This window comes from Crocodylus porosus, unplaced genomic scaffold (genome assembly GCF_001723895.1).
Source record: "Crocodylus porosus isolate Cpor-Errol unplaced genomic scaffold, CroPor_comp1, whole genome shotgun sequence".
Classification (NCBI taxonomy): domain Eukaryota; kingdom Metazoa; phylum Chordata; order Crocodylia; family Crocodylidae; genus Crocodylus; species Crocodylus porosus.
In genome coordinates, this window is record NW_017728914.1 from 24,947,101 (window position 1) to 24,957,002 (window position 9,902).

At 44.2% G+C, this 9,902-nt stretch overlaps 1 protein-coding gene across 6 annotated transcripts in view; it reads left to right on the forward strand.

Annotated features, from left to right (window-relative positions):
* FGF1 (fibroblast growth factor 1) overlaps positions 1–9,902 on the forward strand; it is a 91,740-nt gene that overhangs the window by 299 nt on the left and 81,539 nt on the right. The window lies entirely within an intron of this gene.

The following is a 9,902-nucleotide window of genomic DNA, read 5'->3' on the forward strand; positions in this document are numbered from 1 at the left end:
CGGCGGCCGGGCGGCTGGGGGGGGCGGGGCCAAGGCTGCACGGGGGCAACCGCCGGCTCTTAAAGGCGCCACGGCGGGAGGGAGGAGTAAGGGTTGGGGACACACGGGGCTGGTCAGCGAGGAGTGTGGGGGGGGAATGTTAGGTGTGTTTATAGGCGTGGTGGGGGTGTAAAGTGAGTCGGGGGGTGTAAGGTGAGGCTGGGGGGGGTTGCAAGGTGGGGGGAGAGGTGTCCCTTCTCCTTGTTCGTGAGGCTCAGATAGGGTGTTACAGTGGATGTGTGTAGGGGGTGGGTGTGTAGGATGTGAGGGTATGGAGGGGGCCGTACAGTATGTGGAGGAAGGTGTGTTGGATGTGAGGGTCTCCCTTTTCCCTAAGGCTCAGATGGGCCCAGACTGTGTGGGGAGGGGGTGGATGTGTAGGGTGTGAGTGGGAGGAAGGTGTGTGAGGGAGGTGTGTAGTGGAGTGTGTGTATGTGTGGGGGGGTAGGGTATGTAAAAGTAAGGTGTCCCTTCTCCCTGTTCCTGAGGCTCAGGCAGACCCAGATCGTGTGTGTGTGTGTGTGTGTGTGTACACAAGAATTTTGCTGCCATGGAAAATTTGAACATCCTGGGAAAATTCTTCCATTTTGAAAAAAGCAGCCAGCTGAACCACAGTTCTGTGAGACCGGCCATCACGACCCACTGAGCCCCAGCCTCGAGGTTCCCAGCTCTTAGGACCTCTATGCTCCCGACTCTCCAGCAGCTGGAATGGGGGGGAGAAACCAGACCCCAGAAGCTCTGGCTGAACTGAGAGCACCAGAGTTGGGAGCCTGTATTTCCAGGCTTTCTTCTCCATAACACAGAGCCTGGATTCCCTAGGAGCCCAGAGACTCGACCTTGAGAAATCCCGGGTGCTTGTCTCCATGGCAGAGATCTTCAAAACCTTGAGATCACCCGCTCTAGGGCTCCATTAAACCTGCAGGCTTTGGAAGTGCTGGGGTCCCTCCCTCCAAGGCAGGCTGCCTAAAAGGGCTGTGCTTTTAGTGCTTTTAGTGCCTGGACAGTCCTGCCACCTGCCAGGTGGGCCAGCAGGACACATTTCCATTCCAGAAAACTGGTATTGGTTAACACAAAACGCTTTTGCTGAAATCCCCCCTACAACTAGCTCTGCTTCTGCCTTTTTCTGACAGGCTCTCTGTCACAGTCCTATTAAGAGGCTGAAAGCAAGTCAGGTGACCCCTCTGTGTTTCTGTTTTTTTCAACTGTAAAATCAGGCATTTGTGATGCTTAATTCATTAAAGTTCACCTGCAAGTTCACTTCACAAGAGTAATCTTGTGTCCTTTCTACAGAAAGCCTGAAAGGGCCATTTGATTTCAAGGCTTAGTTTTGATTGTTTCTCCTTTTTTTTTTTCATTTTGGAAATTCAGTCCTGTCTAGCCTGGAAGATGCCACAGCACCAGAGCAAATCTTGAGAGCTACAGTAGTAACTACGCTGGACTTTTCTGTCGTCATCTCATGACGACAACTCATATCTAAGACTCTGCCCACTTTCAGCCCTAGGGCTGTCAGTATTACTGCTTACCAGGTTTTTTACTCCATTCCACGTCTGCCTGTGAGATAATTTCCGTAGATCTACTAGCATGAGTTCAGAAATGAGCCCCTTAATCTTTTAAAACAATTTGTTAGGAAGACTGTATTAGCATTATTTAACAGATTTGCTCCACTGAGAGATCACATGGAGATACCACGATGTGCAAGCAGCTCCAATCTCTCTTTCCAGACTGTGAGCTCCTATGTGTATGCAGCATGACCCCGCTAAGCATGCCATACTCAGTAAGGCGTGTAGGATCAACAGGACAATATTGTGTAACTGTACCAAAGAAATTTAGTTACTTTGGGATCTGATGACCCATGGCAATGAGGAAAGCTGCACTTACTTCTGGAACACCCCCTGAATTCAGAACAAGCACTGCAGCTGCCCATTCACCTGCCTCTCTCTATTCAAAACTTCCAGACACAAATTCCAGCCCACAAAGCAATTACTATTGTTAATGCCTTTGGCTTCAACTACCATAAGATGCATGGGGGCTAATTAGCAGTAAAAAAGGAAACATCGTGAGCACTGGCCCTGCAGAGATTTTTTTTTAATTCTTTCAGTAAGTGATCAAGCCAAGTTCAAGATGAACTCATCCAGCTTCATCCTGCTGTATTTAAAGGGACACCAACCTGTTTTTGTAATTTTTGAGTAAATGAGTACATCACCCTCAAATAAACCTGTGAAACCTCTGGACAGAACTCACACAACTTGAAATACTAAGTAACTCAGTAAAATGCAGCTCTAAACAGAGCTTTGTGTTGAATGAAACAGCTTGCATTTTTATTAAGATTGACCTTCCAGCCGGTCCCTGGTACACTGGATATACTACAGGTATGTAAGTGAGTACATGTGAACTTGGAGCTAGAGATTGCCTCCACCTCTGCACCATTGCAATGGCTATGATCACCAATGGCCTGTTTATGGATGATCTCTAGATTAGCACCATCAACACTGATTGCTGAGACTAGAATTCGCTGGTCTCATGAAAATAAAATTTTAGCTGTCAGAGCACAAAAGTTCTGCCTTCCAACATGGTCTTGAGGAGCCACACCTGTTTGTCTTTGTTGTATCATGTGCAAAATGAGAAATCATTACTATTTGCCTACCTCTTAAGCCTGATGTAATTAACATTTACACAGCATATATGCACCACTCCATATGTCATGAATGTCATAAGTTATATGTCATGTGTTGTGTCATGAGTCATATACTTTAAAAACTTAATGCTTATTTTTTACTGTAATGTGCCTAGGTGCTCCAGCATGCTTGGTATTTATAATATGCTATTGCTTGCAATCCCTTTTTTCAATACCTTGACGGGACCAATGCTTTTAAAGGGCTAACAGGGAAGGACCTGTAACTAGGTTTATAGGACACTCTCTCAGCGGAGCACAGTATATGTAATTGGGCTGGAATCTGAATCTCCTTGTACTAAACTTCTGAACCTTTCTGTAATTGCCATAGGAATTATATCTACTGACAGTTTGGGGACATGTACACCTAGGGAACATGACCTGATATTACTGCCAGTGGTTTTTTGGGAGGTCTTTAGGGAAGAAATGTCATATATATATATGTAAACATTCATATTGTTATCTCCTTCATCCTATTTAGAAGTACTGGTTTAGCATAAAAGCAAAAGTAGCATAAAAGCAAAAGTAGGCAAAATGTGCTGTTTGCAGAGGGAAGAATACAGTCTAGCATGACTGCTTGAGAAGGCAGAAACAATCTAATTTATTTCCCTCTCCAATGATCTATGAGATTGCATTGTGCATCCTGCTTTTCCGAGGAAGATCAGAGGACTTCATGCTGTCAGAGAAAAGTAGAGGAGATAGAGCAGTAAATCATGTGATAATTTTGTGATTGGATCAGGATCAAGACCTTCCACATTCATTATCATATGTGATACCTGACAGGGTTGGTATTCTAACCTCTAGCAAAGACTAGTGCACTAAATCACAATGTTACCACAGCTATAATGTGCCTTTCCTTTTTATGGCTTACATCTGATTTGAATACAATCATTATATTTGAGCTCCCAGAATGCATAGAGGCAGGAATAGAGAATTGGAGAAGAATAACTACTGATGCCTCCCAAACAGGCTTTGTCAGGGTCATGCATCCAAATTGTCTGTAGCAGAACTGCACAGAGCAAACAAAAAATAAAAGAATTCAAAGCTTCTAGGTCCGCCCCTTGGCTTCTGTATATGGCTTCTGCCCCTTAGCATATACAGCTTTTTGATGCTCTGGCAATCTTTCCATGTAGCCTACAGAAGAGCCATATCAATTTGACAAATGTTTTAGGAGGAGGAGAGGTGTGTATATACATGCATGCATGCATAAGTACATACGTATGCATATGCATACTCAGGCATGTCCAGTTACAACCAACTTCTGTCAAAAGTTAAGCAAAGCCACCTCTCAGGCACAGTAGGCAATATGGCCATTGTGCAGTCCTGGTCTGATCTGACACTGTCATGCCCACTGTCAGCAAGAATAAAATCCAGGGGACAGGGAAGGAGACAGTCACTGAGTGGCAACACCACACCTTAATTTGGTCCCAGAATGCTGCTCATGGGGAGGCCATGCTGTGGCACTTTTCAGCTCCCAAGAGGCTGGGCTGCAGCAGGCATTTCCCTTTCAGAGCCCAGGAACGAGACATCTCCTGGAATGACCCCCACTGAGCTATGTACTTGCTTTGCACTCCCATTCTGTTTGTTCTGTGACTATATTTTACCCTCTCTGGGATTTTCTGAAGGCACAATTTTTTATTACACCAGGCACAGATGAGACTTTGGATATACTGCAACATCCACTCCAAATGATAAATTAAGCCAAAGAATCTGCGTAGAGCCCCCAGTGTGAACCAAAGGCCATGGCTATTGCAGTGATAGTCTTTCAGGTGTCTAGATTATTATACTGCTATGTTGCTATCTATAATACATCTCACAGTTACTTATTTGTTGGCTCTGAAGGAATCAGTGTAAAGTGCTGGATTTACCAGGACACCCACCTCTCATATCTTTACCTTCTCTAGGGCAGCCAGGGCTTACTGGATACATGCTTTGGCCATAAGTGATTGTTTCTCACAGCTCTCTCTGTCTTTCCTTGTGTCAACAGCAAACAATTTTGGAGGCATTTTCTGTTTCATGATGCAAAATCATCCCTCCATTGGACACCAGTGAGTTTTGGCTTTTATATACAACTGAACTGGGTCTTGCTTCTTGCCCCTTTTTGTCTTGTCTGAGTCATGTTTGCAGGTAGCAGGACTAGAAGTGTCTGCCTTCCCCCAGGCCAATATCCCTTGATTCCTTTTTTTTCCCCCTTTCCTCTTCCAATCCCTCCCTCTCACCTAGTTCATCATTTCAAGTTCAAGGAAGTTTGCATGGGCAACCTGGAGCACCTTGAAGACAGATGCCTACAAGGAACACATGTACAAAAGTGCAGTGATGGCAGAGATCATAAGATTGGGGGGCAGGAAGGTGGCAGTCTTAAGTCTGTATGATACATGTTATTCTTGTGATCATGGATGCTGCCACTGCAGTTGCCAGAGTAGTTCTTTACAGGTATTTGCAGTGGCATAGTCAAATACCATGAGAATGTCTGCAGGTCAGCGTAGTGAACACTCACGTGGCCTCATTCCATAGATGCCATAGATTTTTTCGCTGGTGTTGAATGTTGATGTATGTGTCCCTCTTATTGTATATGGAGATAGCAGTGAGGGATCATGAACTTGCAGTATCACCACTGGCAGAAGAGCTGTCTCCCCACCTATTTCCAGCTCAGTTCTCCTAGTTACTGTTTGTGTCTTGGGCAATACTGCAGAGCTGCTTGCTGCAGGGATGTCTCTCACTATTTCTATTACTCCCCTTGCATCATCATCCTTCTCCTTTCTCTTGCTACTTCTACTACTCATGCTGAGCAGTGCTGTCCTTTTCAAACGCTGCTCTGCCCCACTCCCTGATTTATAAGAACACAAGATCAAAACACAAAAAGTACTCACATGCAATACTGTCCTTTGGGTTCAGTATCCTTTAGTCAGAGCAAAGAACGGTTGGAAAGGAGAATCCTGGGATTCCGGTCCAGCCCTGGGTTGTACCAGCTACTAGATATGGGCAAGTGACTAATGTAGGGCCTCTTTCAAGACCAGCTGGTAAAATTAGGAATACAGCAGGAATCTGAGTAAAAACCAGTAAAGACCATGTCTGAGCTCAGCTGTCTTGGGAACAATACAAGTCAGTTCCTGTTCATCTTACTAGCAGGTGTCAGAGCAAATAAACCAAAATCAATCTCTGAAACTAAATAGGAGAGAGCTGTCAGAACAAGTACAAGATTGTTCACCATGGCACAAAGGTCTCAGATGAAAGGTTTTAATGCAATTTAAGTTAGCACCAGCTTTGGTTGCTCTGATTCCCTATTCATCAAAAACTCCCTGTTTATTTCAGGGTTGGGAATGATTCCTGATAATTCTCTATACACCCCACTGGCTGATGAAAAGTGGCATTAACAAACCATATAGAGGCCTTTCTTAGCTAGAAGGAGAGTTGGTCTTAGAAGAGATGGAGAATGGAAGTACAGGAGATGCTGATCTCAAAAGCTAAAGAAAGTGTCCACCTATTTCTTGTGCCCCTGACCAAACCTTCAACTGAAAAAATGTCCTGCTACCATGGAGCATCCCACGGAGCTATGGGAACAGCAGGGCTGGAAGCAGAAAGATTAGGCTTCTAGCTATTCTGTTTGTTTCAGATCCGTTCTTCCAAGTTACCAAGAGCCCTAAATTCTTCCTCGCTCCAATGGGAGTGAAAACTATCCAGCGTCTTGTGGCTGTCAGTTTGCACAGTCAGGTCTTTTGTTAATAGTTCAGACAGCAGCTCATTTAGTACATGCATCCCAGCATACTGTCTGCCTTGGTGAGTTAATGTAGATCCCCCTGCTCAGGAAACCCCTCTGTTAACACTCCACTTTTCCTTAAGAGTCAGTTTAATGTGCCTCTTCAGCTAAGCACCTATCTGGTTTCACAAGACTACAACAATAACTATTAGCTAACCTCAGCCTCCCTTCTGATCTCTGCTAATGACCTTCAGCTTTAGCTTGTCTTTCTGCATTTGGGTCATTGCACAGGCCTGCTGGTCCCTCTCTGCTTGCTTGGAGTTCAGATGAGGGAGAGGGTTCATTGGGTTTGGTTTGGGTTTTTTTCACTTTACAAGTGCTGCCAGTGCAGAAATTCTAATCCTTGGCCCAGTTCCACTTGTCTCCAAATATATTCATCTGCAGCCATTTAGTTTTAATAGAATTGATTTACTAACCCAATCTTAGCTGTCTACAGTCAGACCTAAGGTAGCTGTGTTGGTTCGGGTTGGAAAACAATCCTTCTTTTTAGACCAAAAACTACCAGGGGCTTAGGCTGAGTCCCAGAAACTCATCTTCTATGTGTGTTTGCAGTCAGGATCAGAACCCATTAACTACAGAATAATGTCTCCTTTGCAGACTATTACCAGGGGCAGATATATGGGACTCTCTGGGGGCAGGGGTCTGCTGAGCTTCCCAGCCTGCTGGGTAAAGTCCTGCAAATCACTGAAGCTCCATTGCTTGTTAAACATGTGAGAGCTGGCAGAAGGCAGAGGCTGGAAACTTGTCTGACGGCTCCATAGGGACAGCCGGGATGAGATGGCAGCAAGGATCCTCGCCATCCCTGCCCAGCTGATCTGTCTCTCCTCGGTTACTGTGCCTGGAAGAAGCCCAATCCTGCCTTCTCTCCCCCCCTCCAAAGGGTCAGGTCACAAGGCAGACAGGATGGAGCACGCTCCGGTTCCACCACCCAATACCAAAAAGAATCTGCTCAATATAGACCCCCTATGGAGGACATATCAGAGACAATAAGCCTCCATTTGTGGACAGGCGGCTTGGGATGTGCTGCCATGCCACTCATGGTGAATGCAATGTTTGTGTCTACATGTTGAGGGGTTGCAACCCCAAACAGACTACAAACCGCACCAGATCCCTCCGCAGGGCAGCATGCGGTGCTTTAGTCCTGCTGCCAAGGGCTGCTTTGCAGTGCAAAGAAAGGGAATCCTGCTGCCGCCAAGATGCTTCCTGTGGTTCTCAACCCCAAATAAAGCTGCCTATAGAGATGGGATCTGCAACTCTCCCAAGTGATGGCAGCCTATGTGGGGAAGTGTGAGGTCTTCCAGATATAGATCTGTCTGTCTGTCTGTCTACAGTGATACATTATATAGAGAGGGAAAGATTGTGTAAGTATGTATACATCAATATAGAGAGAGATACAGGTATAGAGAGAGACAGACATTATATGTGTGTATATGTATGTATATATCAATATATATATATATTTTGGTTACATAATTATGCAATGGTAGCATTAAAACAGGTGTAATGAGTATATAAAAAAGCTTTACAGTAAATGAAGTTTAGCACACATTTAATATTTCAGGAAAAAAAAAAAGAGAGATGTATTGCGTAGGCCTACTGCTTTATTTTACTTGCAACAATCACTACCAGTATTCTTAGACTCATACTCGAGGCTATAGGTATGCCCTGTATTTTTCTTGTAGTCATTTACTGTACTGTAGGTACAATGTATAATGTGTATTAAAAACACAGTCAAACAAGAGTCTACAATCCATGACCCCTAAACTAAAACATCTTTCCTTTTATTTTATTATACATTTATAGCAATCCTATGCTTCTGGGTCATTTTCCTAAGGCAATTGTTTTATTCAGTTATGTGTGCAGCAAAATTGAGTAGTGAATTTCGACATTGTGTGCTGTGTTTTACTTATTAATGCACCATGTAAAGATTTAATGGGTCTATTTATTAATGCTTTTTGATACATTCATGTTTATCATAGGGTGTGGGGGACTCCAATTTTCTGTTTGCCGAGGGCCCCAATAAATCTTAATCTGCTACTAACTACTACCACAGCCTTCCTCCTTCCCTCCTCCCCAAGTGTGATACTGCTTGCTGACACACCCAGCACTGAAAAGGATTTGGGTTGCCAGGCGAATGAGGCAGTATTGTGTGTAGGCTTCGTATCTTGTAGCTTCTACCTAAGATTTCACAGGTGTTAAATAAGACCCCTGTAAAACAACAGCTTTAGTTGCCTGGCCTACTGTAAATAGTTGTAGAATGTGGCTGATTGATAAAACCTCCAAGTAATATGTGTCAATAAAATCTTTCTACTTTATTAATGTCAAAACTCTGCTTCCCAAATGGAGCTCTCCCTTCATTGGCTGCAGTCCCTGCTCTGCCAGACACTCATCCTCTATATTTATAGCATAGCAACCCTGCAAAACACAGTGAAGTGAGCTCCCTGACTCTCCCTGGGCCTTCAGAATACTTTTCTTAATCCTCCTTCAGTGTCTCCAGTTTGATGCCCTGTCACCTTCCATATCAACGCTGACATTTTATTTCTACAGCGTTCTTCCATGTTTAGAGCAGAATCCTCAGGGAACTGGACCCAGGAGATTTAGTTTTTATTCCTGGCTCCATGGTCTTGGGCAAACCATGACAAAAAAAACAAAACGCTATGGGCTTCAGTTTCTTGATCTGTAAAATGGAGTTATGATGATGCCAAACTGCCATGAGAGATCCTTATGCTGAAGTACAATAGAAAAGTAAAGGGGTTTTATTGTTTTCATTGTTGGCCTAATGGTTTTAATCCTGCTCAGATGCTGGATTAAAAAGTTGTTTATGAAACAGAAACATCTGAAAATGCGATGTCCTATTCACAAGGTTTCAGGGGCTTAATTACCAGTAGCACAAGTCAGTGTTTGATTTGAGAGACAATGATGCCGTCTCTATTCTCATGTTAAAAACACCATTCATATTGCAATTGTAACGGACACAAACACACATATAACTAAGATGTAACAAGCAGTATATTATTATCTGGGTGACGACAGCATGGTTTAGATTGCGGTACAAGTCAAGAAAACAATGGCTGGGTGACTGTAAAACCATTCTAGAAGTGTAGCATTTGCCCTGAAATACAAAATCCAGTGTAAGAAATTATTGGATCAGAAAACTAGAGGCTTAAATTATCCTTAGCAGCTTACGTAATGTGCACAAATAAACTTAGCTGCTGGTGTGTGTGCGTCTGCATGGGTACACGCACATGTGCACGCTTCTAATGAGAGCTTTGGGCTAAGACAGGGTTAATTCTCAAGATTTTCCATTGTCACGGAGTCACGCAGGTGCCCCGTGACTGTGAGGGTGATTGGCAGAGCTGCCAATCACCCAGGCAGCTCAGGTGCCGGTTGCCTGGGTGACCAGCTGGGTCACGTGGCCAGAAGGGGGCAGGGCCC